This window comes from Fragaria vesca, linkage group LG2, assembly GCF_000184155.1.
Source record: "Fragaria vesca subsp. vesca linkage group LG2, FraVesHawaii_1.0, whole genome shotgun sequence".
Classification (NCBI taxonomy): Eukaryota; Viridiplantae; Streptophyta; class Magnoliopsida; order Rosales; family Rosaceae; genus Fragaria; species Fragaria vesca.
Genome location: NC_020492.1, coordinates 14,107,728 through 14,125,108, shown reverse-complemented (window position 1 = coordinate 14,125,108; position 17,381 = coordinate 14,107,728). Strand labels below are relative to the sequence as shown.

Genomic DNA, 17,381 nt, shown 5'->3' with positions numbered 1-17,381 from the left:
ACTTTAAATTGAAGTTTTACAATTTTTCTTTGTAAAAGTTGAAAATATTTACATTCTACGTTTTAAGACATTTTCATCTCATTTTCATTTTCAAAAGTGAAAATACAAGCATGAAAAACTTCCCAAACACCACCTTATCATTTTAGAACCTAAACCCTAAAATATGCTCCAGCGCTCACGAAACCCTAGCCTCCTTGGGCTAGAACTCCGGTGTCGTCCGTTTACGGCAGCTCTCTCTATACGTCGACGTCCGTCGACGAGTCCAAATCTTGTCCTCACCATCACCTCTCATGGCCGAATCTGGTCTAGACAAGGAATTGTCTGGATTACAACAGAGAATGAAGATGTCGAATTATATTTTCAAAGAACTAGATGAATATATATGAGACGCCACACTCTAAAATTCTACTTTGAAATTGTCCATTGATACATATGACGGAAAACACTAATTATTTATGATTGAAGTACATAGTTCTAATTGATCATTAATTAAATATAGCACAACGTGTGATGACACTACAACCACGCCTATAAGGATTAACCTGCCCAGGAATACCACAATAGTAATATGAACTGCCTCGTTGCCCACAAGGAACACGATTTTTCAGTAGGGCACCATAGCTGATATACCTTTTGGCCTCAAAAAGTTGTCTTCTTCTTCTTCTTCTCTGGCTCGATACTATTTCCTCGTCAGAATAGTTATTGCAGTCATCAAAGAAACCATTACATGATGAGAGATTGTTATTAGAATTAAATTCAGTTTAGGGTTTGAGAGTAACTTCATGTTAATCTTTATACTTTCAATTTCATCAGTTTACCCCTCAAACTTTTAAATTTTCCTCAAGCGTGACCAAATGTTCTATATTCTGTCCAAATTGGACGTTAACTGCTGATAATTTTAACCTTAACTGTGAGGCCAGTATCTAGAATTTGGGAAAATCGGATCTTATATGTCCAAATCGAACCTTAACTGCTGATAATTAAAGGTCAATTCAAACGGAATATGAGAATTTGGGCACGGCAAACAGAAATTGAAGAGTTCAAGGGGTAAATTGATGAAAATAAAAATGTAGGGACTAACATAAAGTCACTCCTAAACCACAAAGGGGTAAACTGAATTTAATTCTTATTATTATCTCGAGGTGGTGGTGTAGGCACCTCTCCAGCTTTCCACATTTGAGTTGAGAAATGATGTGGGGTTGATGACGAATCAGCTATCATTGTCATTGTCAAGGCCACCATAATAAAAAAATTTACTACTGTGAATGTTTTCATGTCCATCATCACCATGAGACAGAAAGAGAGAGTAATGTGAATCAAGTACGTTAGTAATTATGAACTTCTGAAATATAGCAATGCAAGGTTGACTTGACGTAGTTTGGTTTGAGATGTAGTGTAGTCCGATTCTCACTCATTACTTGTTAAACTAGATTATTTGTTCAAACCAAATTGTGAGCTTATACCAGAAATATAGGCTTTAGTTCAGTTATATATGACAAGATTTTTTTTAAAAGGTAATGTTAATTTCATATTTGAAGCGATTTTTGTCAAAGTACATTATATAAAAGTTTGAATAATCAAAGAACAAACGAGTGGAAGGTTGTGAATTCGACTCACAAAACATAAGTATAGTATTTTAGTTGTTTATTTGATAAAAAAAAAAAAAAAACCAAAATCCAAAGTTCTGATATGTATTTTGCATGCCATCGTGTGCAATCGATCATATAATCTCATTCACTTTTTATTTTCTTTTAGAAAACTTCTCATTGGTAAGGTCATATGTTCGTGCTCCATCATGAATGGGAAGGGGTGTAGGGCTAAAAAAGAAAATAGAGCTATGGTGGTCAATAAGAAAACAAATATATATACCAAGGCTACATCTAAACGACTTAAATTATCTAACAACATAAACAAGTTAAATCTAGTTAATAAGACATGATGGGGTTTCTCACCTACAATATTTGCCAATTAAATCACTTTAAACTTCTTTTTTTTTTTGAACTGAAGAAAGTTTATTAAAAGAGAACAGAACAAACATAAAACAACAGAGAGCTTAAACCTTTCCCAAAACAAGGAGGCAAAGGAAGCTGAGCAAGAAATAAAACTAAGTAGGTGCATCTCCTGACACGACCCACCCCGAATTTCACCCTGAAACCCGGAGTAAGTCGTGCGGGGACCACCTCCAAGGAAAATTTACTGAAAGATTAAGAAAATCTCCCTTGCAGATGGACAACCCTAACTCGAAAATTCCAAATTACACTCTTAATTCAACACGTCCAAACATCACATAATTATCATTCAGAAATTCTACACATAATATACAATAATCCCAAAGTATTCAGAGCTACTAAACACTAGCGGAAGCAAGAAAACACGAGTAGGTTGAACATGTAACCTACTGACGAAAACTGGCAGAAATGCGGGTGACTATGCCTCGCCTCCTACTAGATCCAACCCGAACTCTGCAGACTGGGCAATTTAAAACGAAGGGCCCAGGGGAAAAACATTTAATAACGTTAGAGTTAGTGGACAAAAATAAAATAATAAATAAAATATTTATGTTTCCCCAAATTAATTTCTAAGGAAAAATCGAATGCATGCCGCAAGCGATAAAACTTTTATCTCATAAAATATCGAGCCTCTCAGACTCTATAATATATGTATGTATTTACACTCGTCCATACTCCCTATATAAATTCATGGGTCTATATAGGGCTACTACGCTCGCGTCCAACGCTCACGTCACGTCTTAATACGGTGCTACAATACGCCATCAAGGTGGACAGAGGGGTGTATAAATATGTGTGCATACCCCCTATATGAATTAAACACTCAAATAGGGCTACTACGCTCACGTCCAACGCTCACGTCACACCATAATGCGGCTATATGCTACGCCATTAAGGTGGACAGACACATATGGCTAGCTAGCATTTATATACATACTCTCTCATAAATACATATTTATATCCACCGAAAATCCCATTTTCGGTAACTCTCCAAGAGAAATAAAAATCGTCAAATTAAAATGACGTTAAAATATTCCGCAACATTAATTGTTCAACCATAGACTATAGCATGCATTTATTTAAAATAAACGTCCACTCACAAATTAGGCCTAAGCCTGATGTCGATCTGGGGCCTCGTCTGCTCGAGCCTCCTCACGTCCTGTTCCAAATATAATATTAATTTCCCAACCAATAATCCAATATTTAATCAAAATAGGCAAAATTACCCGAGAGCCATAAATACGCTCATCATTGCCTAACTTCGATATTCTTAAATCGGAACGATCCGAACTTAAATATCATACTCAACAGTCGTAAATACAACCTCCCCAAAATACGACTTAAATCCTACGGCCGGATTCTACATTAATTAACCGCCAAAAATACCAAACTTCGGAAATTCACAAACCTATCCAAATCTCATCCAAAAATTCCATAAATCACTTCAATAAACTCCCCTTAATATTCCAAATTTAACAACATTAAAATCTCCCAACCAGCGGCGGCGCCAGCGGCGGCCGGAGGCCAATTCCGGCGACCTCCAAAACCTAAGAAATTTTGACAGAATAATCCTCTCATCATGCTCTACAACTTTCCTAACTAGCACAAACATCAATTCCTAGCCTAACTAGGGCAATCGAACACAAACACCTAAAAGCCCTAGAAATTTCAACTCCACATTTCTTCTTACCTAGCTCAAGAGAGAGTGAGTCCTTTTAGGGCAAGGCTGCTGGGTTGGAGGGCTACAAAACCATACCAACCTTGCCCGGATTGGTGGCCGGAGGAGGGAGTTCAGGCGAAATGCTTCTCAGCGTCTCCGGCGGGATTTCTCCTCTTCCGGTAGGTTAGAGACTCGGGGTCTAGGCCGGGGAGGGAGAGGAGGAGATGGAGGTCCGAACTGAGGTGGAGCGGCGGCCGGTGGCTGGTCGGACGACGACAGACATGGGCTGGGCGATCCGACAGGGGAGAAGACTCGGGGGGAAGGAGAAAACGGGAGAGAGGGAGAAGAGAAAAAGAGGGAGATGGGTTTGGGCCTCTCCAAACCGGTCCAATACTCATATATCAACCCACTCCAAAATAAAACATCCCGAAAAAATATAATACCCGAATAAAAATTACCTTTTACTAGCTAAAATTTACTATTTTTACCGTCGTCATATTTTCCTCGTACGAATCATCCTCCGCACATAATCGTCCCCGAAACTCCTCTAGGGACCAATTAAACTATTAACTCAATGATCGAGACGGTAAAATTCTTATTATAATCACGCTAGTAAATAAGGTAAAAATATAAGGGTCGGGATGTGACATCTCCTGTATCTAACAAAAGGATCCGAGAAAAGAGGAAGGTGGAAACTAAAACCAATCAGTTGGACACTTCCTTTGTCGAACTAACGAGGCCATATGGTCAGCTGCCTGGTTAGCAAGTCTGCTGGTCCACTCCCAGCTATGAGAACCCATATCAATGGTTAAAGCCTGAATGTGCTCTACAAGGGGCTGCACGGCCCAGTTTGTAGAGGGATTTGAATGAGAAAGCATGTTAACCAGTTGGAGAGAATCCGTTTCTAAGATAAAATGTGAAGCTGTCATTGTTCTTGCCAAAAGAACTCCCACACGAAGAGCCAAAGCCTCTGCCTCCAGAGAAGTGGGAGCTTGAGTACATAGAACCTTCCCTACAATCAGAAAACCAGAATGGTCTCTGGCTATCACTGCTATACCAGTGCATTCCATAGTCCAAGAAGCATCGGTATTTATTTTGATTTGGGAAGGCAAAGGGGGAGACCATTTTGGTTTTGGTGGAGGGCGTAAAAAAGAAGAGAGGAAAAAGCAGTCTGCTGGTTCAAAAATTCAGAAGAAGCTAGAAAGGATTGTGAGGCTATAAGGACCGGATTAGGAACAACATCATTAAAGATGCAATGACATCTGTGTTTCCAAATGTTCCAAAGAAGAAAAGAGATATGAGTAAATACAATACTACAGGATAAAAGGTTAGAAGAAGGGAATTGCAGCTGAGAGAACCAATCCCCAAAAGTTGTAAGCTGCTGGAGAGGAGGACGATATCCAAGAGGATGAAGAAACCAAGTCCTAAGAGACCAAGGACATGCTAGTAAAGCATGTTCAATTGTTTCAGGGTATTGATGACATAAAGGGCATAAGGGATCCTGAGCCAATTTACGATGACATAAATTTGCTGTAGTAGCGATAAAATTGGAAGAAGCCCTCCAGAGAAAATTTTTGATTTTGGGAAGGGTTTTTAAGGACCAAACCATTTTCCAAAGCAAGGGATTTATAGAAACAGAAGAGTGTGGGTGCACTAGAAGAGGTGTAGTTGTAAGAGCATGGACAACATGATATCCAGTTCGAACTGTGTATTCACCTGTCTTTGTCAAAGGCCATATCATCTTGTTTATTTTGTGAGGTGAAATTAGTGGGATAGCTTGGATTGCCTGACATTGAGAAGGAGTAATAGAGCCTCCAATAGCAGAAATATCCCACGAATGTGTATTCCAATTGATCAATGAGTCCACAGTCATCTTGAGATCTACTGAAGAATGAGGAGTTAAGCGCATCCCAGGTAGGTGGGGAATCCAATTAGTGTTCCACACTGGAATATCAGTCCCATTACCAATTTGCCAAGCAACATGACGATGAAGAAGCTCCCTGCCATGCAAAAGACTAGACCACAACCAAGATGGGGATGAACCTTTTCGAGCATCAAAAAAATTAGTGGTAGAAAAATACCGAGCTTTAAGAACTCAAACCCAAAGAGCCGTAGGGTTTGTAAGTAATCTCCATCCTTGTTTAGCGAGAAGGGCTTGGTTAAAGTCTTCTAGAGATCGAAATCCCATGCCTCCTTGAGATTTTGGACATCCCAAAGCAGACCATCTCAACCAATGAATTCCAGATTCTCCTTTGTTTCCCAACCAGAACTGAGCAATAAGAGAGTTAATCTTTCTGCAAATAGTTTTTGGGAATCGGGAACACATCATTGGGTATGCTGGAACTGCCATAGCAATTGACTTGATTAGGATCTCCTTGCCAGCTTGAGTTAAAGAGCCAGAATTCCAACCAGTAAGCTTACGATTGATAGATTCTCGAACATAAACCAGAGCCAAGACTTTAGAACGACCCCATACTGTAGGTAAACCAAGATACTTTCCCGGATTTGTAACAGATGAGATCCCAAATAAGGTTGAAAGGGTTTGAACCAGTGCTGAATCAGTGTTGGGGCTGGAGAACAATGTAGGCTTGGAGTAATTGATTTGCTGCCCCGAATTAATTCCATATGACCGAAGTAAAAACATGAGATATGTAGCATTGGACAGTGATGCTTCAAAGAAAAATAAAGAGTCATCTGCAAATAAAAGGTGGCTGATCTTTGGGGCTGAAGGTGTGATTTGAAGAGGAGAAAGCCAATGTAGCATACAAGCTTTACGTACCAGTGTTGATAGGACATCGCTAACAAAGAGAAAGAGATAAGGTGACAAAGGGTCACCTTGTCGTATTCCTCGCGTAGGAGTGAAATAAGGAGATGGTTTTCCATTTACTAAGATCGAAAGAGTAACTGATCGAACACAATTAATTATAAGCATGATCCAATGGGGTTGAAATTCTAATGCAAAGAGCACAGCTTGGAGAAAATCCCATTCAACAGAGTCATAGGCTTTCGAAATGTCTAGTTTCAAACCAAAAGCCCCCATACTAGACTGCTTAAGTAATTTCAAATGATGGAACATCCCATGTGCTATCACGACATTATCTTGGATTTGTCTACCTACCACAAAGGCTGCCTGGTTTTCTGAAATCAAATCTGGCATGAAAGGCTTTAGACGATTAGCCATGATCTTAGACAATATCTTATAAGAGAAGTTGCATAATCCAATTGGCCGAAACTGAAAAGCATGCTCAGGATGGGCTACTTTAGGAAGCAAAACAAGATGGGTCTTGTTAATCTCTTGTAATAGTTGCCCAGTTTGAAAGAAAGAAACTGTAGCTTCATGGATCACCTTGTTTACAATGTGTCAGTAGGTTTGATGGAATAGACCAGGAAACCCATCTGGTCCAGGAGCTTTTAGTGATCCTAAACCTAAAATAGCTTGTTTAACCTCCACCAAAGTGACTGGAGTTGACAGACAATCATTCATATAGGTGGTTACTACAGGATCAATCAACAAAAGAATGTCATCCAAATCACGGGGCCCAACTGAAGTGTATAATTGTTGATAGTAAGAGAGAAAAGTTGCAGCTATAGACGCATCAGAGTCCATCCATTGACCATGAGAATTGCGAAGACGCAGAATCCTATTCCGTTGTCTATTTTTCGTTGCAGACTGATGAAAAAAATTGGTATTTTGATCACCAAGTTTGAGCCATGAAACTCGTGATCTCTGATGCCAAAACTGTTCTTCCAAAACCCATAACTCCTCAATACATTTTGTAATGCTACAAATTTGAGTACCAGCATCAGGAATAGGATTGCTATGTAGATGATTGAGTTGAGAGAGCAAAATGTCAACCTGCTTATGAGAATTAGGAAAATGATGGAGAGACCAACTAGAGAGCGACTTCTGGCACGCCTTAAGATTAGCAATCCAGATAGGCATAGCTAAGGTTGATGAAGCCGAAACCCATGCTGATGTAATGATTTGTTCACAAGATGCTGCTGAAGTCCAGATGTGCTCAAAACGAAATATCTTAGGAGAATGAGTTTCCGTTGGGTGAGAATCAAAAAGTAAAGGCCGATGATCCGATCCAACAATAGGTAGGTTAAAAACCTGAGCATGAGGCAAAGCTACTGTCAATTCATTGTTGCCCAAACACCGATCCAAACGCTCTTTCATGATTAACTGTGAGTTCTGGAAACGAAACCAAGTAAAACAGGGGCCTTGGAAGTGCAAATCATGTCATCCCATATGATTAAGAAAATTGTGGAATAGTGCCATAGGCCATTTTGAAGGAGGGTAGCCTCCCCATTTTTCATCTGGCCAGAGAATGTCATTAAAATCACCCAAGCAAATCCATGGAATAGAAAGAACTGAGCAATAACGACACATGTAACACCAAAATAACTTCTTATTTTCATTTGGGTTGCCATACACCCATGATATTTTACACTGGAAATCCTGATTTACAAAATACACCAAAGTGTCAATTACGTTAAGGGTTTTATGCAAAACTGACACCCTGACTGAGGACTTCCACAAAATGGCTAAACCCCCCGAACTAGTATTTACAGGATTGACTACTACATGGCTATCAAACATAAGTTGAGATTGCCAAGAAGAAACCACCTTTTCCGGTTGATGAGTCTCCATGAGGAAGATGATTTCCGGGTCATATTTTCTCCATAATCTTCGTAGAGCCTTCGCTGTTAAGGATGACCCTAGGCCTTGACAGTTCCATGAGATTATCCTCATTCGGTACTCGTAGCTGCACTAGGCCAGCTACCTATGCCTTTATCAGAAGAACTTGGAGACAATGGAGACCCAGTAATCAGAATTGCCGAATGTGTCGAACCAAAATTCACAGAATTGGTAGATAGAATCGAAGCTGCCTCAGAAGGATTAGACACCAATCCATGTATATCAGAAGTTTTAGACACAGCAGTGAAAGATGTAGTGATGGGATCACACACCTGGACTCCAGTATTAGAAACCAAAGAAGCCAGATCAGTCATAATTTTTCGTGGTCGACCTCGTCGACCAGAGCCCCAACCAGAGAGAGGTTTCTGACCCTTACCCCTTAGAGATTTGGCTACTGTCTTCTTGAGAGGTTTTGAAGGATTTGGCTCAGGCTCCAGATCCATTATCTTGTACTTTTTCAGTTGGCGGTCAGTCTCCGCTAGAGCTTCTTCAAGGCGTTTGCGAACCCGCAAGTGTTGGAATTGGGTAGCCAGAGTTGCCATTGATCCAAGGGGAGGAATAGAGAGGGCTGGTTCATCAAATACTTCATAGAGTAAAAGGTTGGTGGTGGTTGGGAGAGAGGGCGTGGGAGTAGTGTTTGGGATATTGGGGATGGATGGTGATAAGTTGGGTGCAGATATCGTAGAAGGTGGATATGGGTAAAGAGAGTTTGGGTCCAAAAGCATTTCTTGATGGACCAAAAGGGTGTGTAACAGCTCCGGATCAATGGAAGGGCCCAGATAAAGTGGGTCATTTTGTTGTGCTACTAGGTTTAGATCCAACTCTCCAGCTGGAACCCCTGCATCTAGGAGAGAGAGAGAGAAATTGCTAGTTGAATATCTTCCACGTCAGGAGACATAGGATGAGCTGGCGATTGAGGTGTGAGAGGTTCAAGCCAATCCTCCATAATAGCTTTGCCCTTATCAGCTTTGCCCTTATCTGAAGGACCTGCTTTAGTTGATGTGGTGATGGACGTGGCAGGTGGGCCATGGATAGGACATTGAGGAACTTCAATATCTTGCCATCTGCCTTGTTGTGAATGGGCCAAAACTAGGGCACCAGTTTGAGATACCGGGTTCCAGGTACGAGCATGAGAACGGGCTACCGAGGAAGGAATGCGATCTCCAAAGCGGTCACGACGGCCAGCAGTTTCATGTCGTCCCGCAAACTCTTGATTGTGGAAACGATCCCAGTTGTTTGGTCCAGGTGCTAATACACGCCGAAACGCCTGTACAGCCATCCAGGGGCCGAGCTTATCAGCAGAGGGGTGAAAAGCATAGGTACAAGTGTTGACAATATGCCCTAGTCGGCCACAACGGAAGCAAAAATCAGAAAGCTTCTCATATCTGAAATCAGCCCAGGTAGTTTCGCGTTCCGTGTGTGGAAACCAAAAACCTGGAGAAAGAGGTGATCTGGAATTCATCTGAATACGAATACGAAGAAAACCTTTGTTACCTGTAGGAACACCATCCGCATCAATATCCACAACTTGACCTATTTGATCTCCAATCCAGCGAGCATTTTTTCTAGTCGTATGACCTCGTTGAAGACCATGCACTTGTACCCAAAAGGTTATCAAGTGGAGAGGAAGATCTGCAAGGCGGCTATTGAGGGGCCATGGATGGACAGTGAAACTGTTGCCCATGAAAAACCAAGGTCCTTTCTCAAGAAGGTTGAGAGTCGCAGCTGCTGAAGGGGCTGTGATAGAAAACACAGATGACCCACTGAGAAGTTCCATTTGAAATCGACCAAATTAAAGCCAGGCGTTGGTGAGAATCCGGATCACAGACGGAACATGAAGGGAGCGATCAGAAAGAATTGCTCCAACAAGCTGGACTCTTTGATCAATAAGAGGTTCCGATTCTGGGGGAGGAAGGTGGAGATAAAGTTCTCCTTTGATTTCTTCCTCATCAGATGGAAGGGACATAGGAGAGGACATATGAGGAGATTTATAGGGAGATGGGTGAGATTTTTGAGGGGAAGGGTGATGGTGATGGGGAGGGGAAGTATGTTTTGTAGGTGATTGTGCCATGACTGAGATGAATTGAAAGGAAAACGGAGGGAAAGATTTATAGAGTATGAAGAGAAGCCATGCAAACCATGCACTATTAGAGTGAGTGACACGCGGGCTAGTAGGGAGCCTAGGATGAATAGGGTAGGTTTAACAGATTGGATTAGATGGAAGAACAGGTGTTAAACAAAATGGATACATGAAGTATAGATGAGTTGCATGAAGAACATGTGTTACATGAGGTGCTAGAGAGCAGACAAGTAAGCCCAGTAATCATTACCACATAGAAAAGGACAAAGGAAAAAAGATAAGATTAAAGAAGAACTGATAGTTTTAGGTCTTAATCGAAAAAACTGATAGTTCCAGGTGAGAAAAATGAAGAACAAAAGGACAATGTGCTGAAAGATAGTTTAAGGAAGGCACTAGCTACAGTGCAAGATATTCAGAAGAACAAGGAACTCCCACTAAGAGAGAGAAAAGTTGACCTATGAGCTAAACAACTGGTTTTTTTTTTCTCTTAACTAACTTTTAAATCACTTTAAACTTAGTCATCTCTATTACAGCAGGGTATATTCGGACCAAGACTCATTTAAGGTACATCCATGGAATAAGGATGGACCGAGTTTCGCAGAGTTCTAGGATGCTAGTTTTTCAAACGCGAAACCAAGGTTCCGTACCAATGGCGAAGGGCTCCCTTCTCTTCCGACCAAGAAGTGGCTCTGAGAGTCGTGGGTTTCCATTTCTCAAGTCATGGCTACGACAATTGAGGATGTGAAAACTTGGTATCTATCATTTTTGACAAAAGATTGGGTAGCGCTAGTGGAGGCAAGGATTCTGACTAAGGTTGGATTAGTAGCTTTATGGCCTATGGTTTTTTTTTTTTTTTTTTTTTAAGGTTAGACGACTTACAACCCGGTTTCTAACAAAACAGGAGCACGTCGTGCTCTCACCGAACAAGGTTTGAAGTTGGCATTGGCGTTGTTGGCATAAGAGGGTAACAAAAGTGGATAGGTTTGGAAATGGGTTCGGGTTTGGATCTGAACTCAAGCCTAAACAAGGTCTGAGTTGGAATTATGCTGTTGGGCCTGATTTTAAACATAAAATGGCTTAAGTCGTGTCTTTGTATTTGAGATGCCAGACTATAATAGTTAGGTACATCTAGATGGTTATGATAGCTTGAGTACCGTAATTGGGCGTTTTGGCTCTTGCAATATGCTTCTGTAGTATCTCTTTGTTTCTAGTTTTCATACTCTACTAAACACCTATATCTCCCTCTCTTCCTTTGGATTGGACCTTGTTGTGGGCTTTTTGGGGTGCGAGAGACTTATTATATTTTTTTTTCTAATTAAGGATTGCAGAGTTACGATCTTTGAGTCTTTTTCATTGTGTGTTGGTTTAAGCCTTCATTTGTAGTAGGTTCGATTTGTTCGCACTTGTAATAAGGGCTACTTGTCATTTGTATTTAGCATGTTACATTTTTTTTTATAGAACTTGAGACCCTGAGCTATCCGGTTGCCTCAATTGAGATATCAGTAGAGCCTTGACCCTTAGAGTTATTACACTTATCTTCAAAAAGAATAAATTAAATAATTCGATTTGTACATAGCATGTTACGTACTTTAGGTTCACTTGGTGGCAAAACAATATTTGATATAAGCCCCTTCTGACCAATGACAAATCAATGAAATTGTTCATATTTTACTCAAAAAAAGAAATTTGAATATTACTTTTGCTTGAAAAAATTTAATTTTCTAAATTTGAATATTACAATGAATTTTTTCTTTCTAAATAAAGGACTGATTGAACACATCGCTTAGAGATCTCAGCATGCATGCCTCCTCTCTAAACCCTAGCCTTCTTGGCGAAGGGAAGCTGTCAAGGAAACCATCTCTAGCCTCCTCTCTACCATGGTGGCCTTCCTCGGCCTTCCCTCTATCAAGGAGACCATCTCCGGCCTCCCGACTATCCTTCCTGTCCACATTTTGGGATCTCTTGTCAACCCAATCGCAATCTGCATAACTCATCCTTGCAACAAAGAATTCTCTTGAAAGCTTTTGACGCAAATCTGGCCTTAGGTTGTGGAGCAGCGAGGCTGTTTGTCAGTTACTTGTAAGCAATGATGGATCGGGTCAGATCCGACCTAGTAAAGCGAGGCTTAAACATGTTCACGTACCCATGGCCGAAGTTGCATCTGGAATCATTCTTGAAGCGGCAAGGTTTGATGTCGGATTTGTTCAGAGTCGATGAATTCGGAATGAACCTGAAAACACATCAGGCGATCAAGGAGTTTTGGTACTTTACAACCCTTTACCTCAATGTTGGAAGGCAAATGGTGGCAAGGACTCCGTTTGGGACAAGGAGAGATGCCAGCGATAGGCCTAGACGACGACCCTATTTGGATTGGGTGTCCACAACAATTTCGAAGCCCAGACTCGATTTGAGGCCTAGGTGCCCAAGTTGGGCGCTCAAAGGTAAACCTAATTTGGGGCCCAATAAAAATCTGGGACCTGATTTGGAAAAGACTTGGAAATAGGCTCATCTTAAAGCTCTGATTTGGTTTTGGACCCTTTTATGGACCAAATTGAGAATCTCTGGTCTACTAGGGTTTTGTGTATGAGATCCTGGAGGTGTTGCTCCCACAAAGTACGTTTACCTTGATACTAGAATTATTTTTGGATTGCGTGAAGTACTACCGAAAGGTGATTCAAGTTCTTCATTGATAGCGGGGCATGATACGATTAAATAGCGAACGTACTTCTATGTACAACAACTTTTTGTTCTATCTGTAAATGACAGCGGAAGGGTATGTAATGACCGCTCTAGCCTTAGTCTAGTACAATCTAAAACTTTGATGACACACCATACTGATTTTTTGGATGTGTCTAGGAAAGCTTCTCACCAAGCTATATCTTGTAATCACGTTCTTTTGAGCGTATCTTTCTATTTGCAATAAATTCAGTAGCACCTTCTTTCAAAAAAATAAAGAGAGGACTAATCGGATATACTCTTAAATCTTTATTAATGAAACTCTTCTTTATTAATGAAACTCTTGAATATAAAAAAGAATGAGTATTAAACCTAATTGCCTAAACCATAATTACAATAAACATCTAAAATACGTCCGAAAATAATATCCCAGTATCGGACCGATTATACACTCAAGCATTCACCAAGCCACACCAATGATACCGTCAACATCAGTCCCGTTCACCTACTGACCAGGGAACATATGGTCAGTGACCGTTGGATCAAGCTAATTTAGATCTGATGGTTGAGAATCAAACATTCTTTTCGCTGTGTTAATCACTTTATTGATAACAGACGTTAACACCCAGACGACTTCTTCTTTTTGCAATTACCCAGACGCTGCGTTCTCTCAATCGATCTCATCGTCTTCTCCTCTCCTCTTCTCACTAATTCGTAAAATTGTGTTTCTTGTTCAGAACAAAATCCTCTGTGGAAATCGATAGGTACATGTTTTCCCTTTTTCTTCTCTCTGTTCTTATAACTAATTTATAAGTAAGAATTTTGGAGGATTTGGGCATTAATTATGTGCTAACTCTTTAGCTCTAAATTTGCAGCAGACCCGTCTAAGACGATTGAAGTCACATAAGAAGGGCTTGTTTAGAGTTTAGATGATTGGGAGCTTGGGAGGTTCTCAAAGTTTTTGTTGCTGGCACTTTGCTGTGTGTTTTTTTTTTTGGGGTCCGAGTGCTTCATAGATTAATTTTATGCAGATAGCAGAAGGAAGCATTTTGTATAGCATTTTATTGACATTTCTAGTCGATAGCTTAAAGGATTTTGGCATTGAAGAGCGTATTTGGATTTCTTGATGTGTGTTGTGCACAGTGCACTTTGGAGCTTGGTTAAGTGAGGAACATTTTATAGCATATGGAAAGTTGTATGAGAAATCTACTTTCTGAACTGGATTGTATGTAGTTGCAGAAACTTCTTTAGCTTCTAAAATGCATTTTGAAATACAGCTTTTTTTTTTTGGGTAATGATAACCTCTAAGATTGGTTCCAGCACAGATCTTCAAATACTTTTTTTCTTTGGTGATGACAGTTTCATTGAAGAAGTATAGTGTAGAGACAAGAGATCCTTAACTGTAAGGATAAGTTGCTTGTTTATGACGTATAAACATGGCAAGCCATGCCTGCAACCTGTTAATATATAACCAGTACATATCAAAATGAAAACAAGAATAGAAAGGGGACAACCTTATACTTCTTGAAATAACATTACCATAAGATTAGGGCTGCCACTTGGTTTGGTAAATACCAAACCGATCGAAAACCGACCGAAAATTTATGATTTGGTAAACCGAATTTTGGTAATCGAAATAAAAAAAACCGAAACCGAGAAATACCGAAAAAGTTGGTTTGGTTTTTGGTAAATACTGAATTTATCGAAATTCTAATTATTTAAAGACTTATATTTCTAAAAACACACAGACTAATAATCTTATCTCACGTTTTCAATTGTATATACCATTTAGTAAAAAACAAGACAATGAATAGAAAAATTCAACTATACTTGATAGCATTCGGGTATCAATTAAAGCGATCAACTTTAATTCAATGTTACTTGTTATATAAAAACGCTCTTACCTACCTGTCTTAGTCGATTCATCACACACACACATAGACAAACCCACTTAGATGACATGTTACCGCCCATGTAAAAATTTAGAAATGTTTTTACCTCTCTTGATGATAGGACGCCTCATTGGAAGCACAAGCGTAAATAGGGTTAGCCGCTTTGATGAAGGCCAAAACATTATCAAAAATACCTAATTTTTCTACCATAGTCATATTTCACTATATTGATCACATCATAGTTCACAAGGTTTTTGAAAATTTTGCTTCCTCTTTGTAGTTGGTTCACAAAGATGTACATATGCATATAACTTACTAAATAAGTTATACCACATTACCAGGCATGTTGTGGTTCCAATGTTTACAATTCACAAAATTAAAATTCGACCGTCTGATGTAATCATTATAGTATAATACAATTATGATAGAAAATTCAATTGTACTCAATAATGCTCGGGTCTTGATCAAAGCGGTCAACCATAATTTAACGTCACTTATTACACGAAAAAGCTTTTATTGCCCTTATGTGACTTATTTTGGTCGACTCTTCCACACACATACTTTCACATAGATGACACATAACTTGTTCATATAAAAATTTGGAAACATTAACATCCTGACTATTTCGGTAGAAAATTAAACCATACTCGATAATGTGTACTGAAATGACTATCTTTTGTATATGTATTATCAGACTCTAGAAACTCAAGTGATATTTAAATTTTATAGTTTTGTATTGTTTTGTTATATTTGAAAATATATTTGTTATGAAGTTTGATAATACGGAAAAACCGACATCCGAAGTTGGTAAGATTTATCTCATACCGAAGTTTTTGGTTTGGTAATTGAAAGTCATATTTCATTACCGAAAGCTTTGGTTTTAAAGTTGATAACGCCCATTACCGATTCGAACCGACCGAGTGGCAGCCCTACATAAGATGTATCGATAGCTTTGGGTAATACTAAATGAGTAAATCATGACATCATAATACACACAGTTGCATACAAAAGGTGAACGACTACAATTGGTTAATGAGAAATCAGATTAAGCTGCGTCAAATTCTTTGGTCTCTCCGATATCACAAATCATCATAACAAAGGTGTTTTCTTTACAGAAGCTCCACCTCTACTTGGAGTACTGACTGTTGTGGTCTTCCTTCCAGAACCTACAAGTTAACTTGGAGAACTGTTCTGGTCTTCTGCTTTTTCTCACACTTTATTTGCCTCCTCTTAAGACAGCAAACCGGACTCCATAATCTTGAATTTTCATTGCAAATTTGAGATGTATGAGTTTGTACAAGCAGCCTAGCAATCGATATCGTTGAATGCTGCGAGAATAATCAAATTGTAGACTTCTCTATCGATTTCATTTAAGAACAAAGTATATAATACACTATAATGTGTGTGCAGTTATGCTTATGCACCACCTTTGGAAAGTACAAGACTTCACTGATCAAATTGACCACATACATGATCACACGGCATGATCACGTATGCCATAGAGACATATAAATGGAAAGCACAGGCAGTGACAAACTACCGAATTGGCCACTTGCAAGATAAAAAAAACTCATCCATGTGGTTAAGAAATAATATAGCTATCAAAAAAACATTGGTTCACATACCAAAACACAGTTCTTCTGCTACTATACAAGATTCAAATCACATACACAACACGAATCATTGTATTAAGAGATATTGTTTCTGTATAGAAGTGATACTTCTTCTCTAATCAAACTGTCGATCTAAATTCATGACAAAACTTACAACTAGCAATATCTGTTTCATAAATCTGACAGGATGTTGTACAGAGTTTACCTCAGCAAGCTAAAACAGTGTCACAATTGAGCAAGTAGGAGCATAATCACTTACCAGACCTGTGCCATTTCGATACTGGGAAGCTGCTCAGAAAGCGTCTCTTGAAAAATCCAAAGCAGATCTCTCTGAAATTCTGAAACACAACAAAATAATCACTCATAATAACAATCCCAAACCAAAATCCATAGAGCTAAAAATTAAAACAATGAGCACTGGATACTGTCGACCAATTTGGGAATTGAGAGGAGAAGAATGGAGATATCGAACTTTGGGCTCCGTCGATTCTTCAGCGAAACGAGTTTGGATTTTTCCTCAAATTTGTGAACTTGAGAGAAAGGATAAGAGGGGTAGACTCATTCCGCTTTGGGTCTCCGTCTCCGCCGAATCCTCACTGGGTTTGCAGCAAATTTGATGGATTATATGAATTAGTGAGAAGAGGAGTGGAGAAGACGATGAGATCGATTGAGAGAAGGCAACGTCTGGGTAATCGAAAATAGGAGGAGTCGTTTGGGTGTTAACGTCTGTTATCAATAAAGTGTTTAAC

General features: G+C 39.5%; 1 non-coding gene across 1 annotated transcript; it reads right to left on the bottom strand.

The window, feature by feature from the left end:
• Positions 1 to 15,972: 15,972 nt before the first annotated feature.
• Positions 15,973 to 17,322, bottom strand: LOC101293154. Its single transcript, XR_183970.1, has 2 exons — positions 16,892 to 17,322; positions 15,973 to 16,347 (listed from the first exon to the last, which is right to left on the bottom strand). It is a non-coding gene; the product is annotated as an uncharacterized LOC101293154 (transcript).
• Between the last annotated feature and the right edge of the window lie 59 nt (positions 17,323 to 17,381).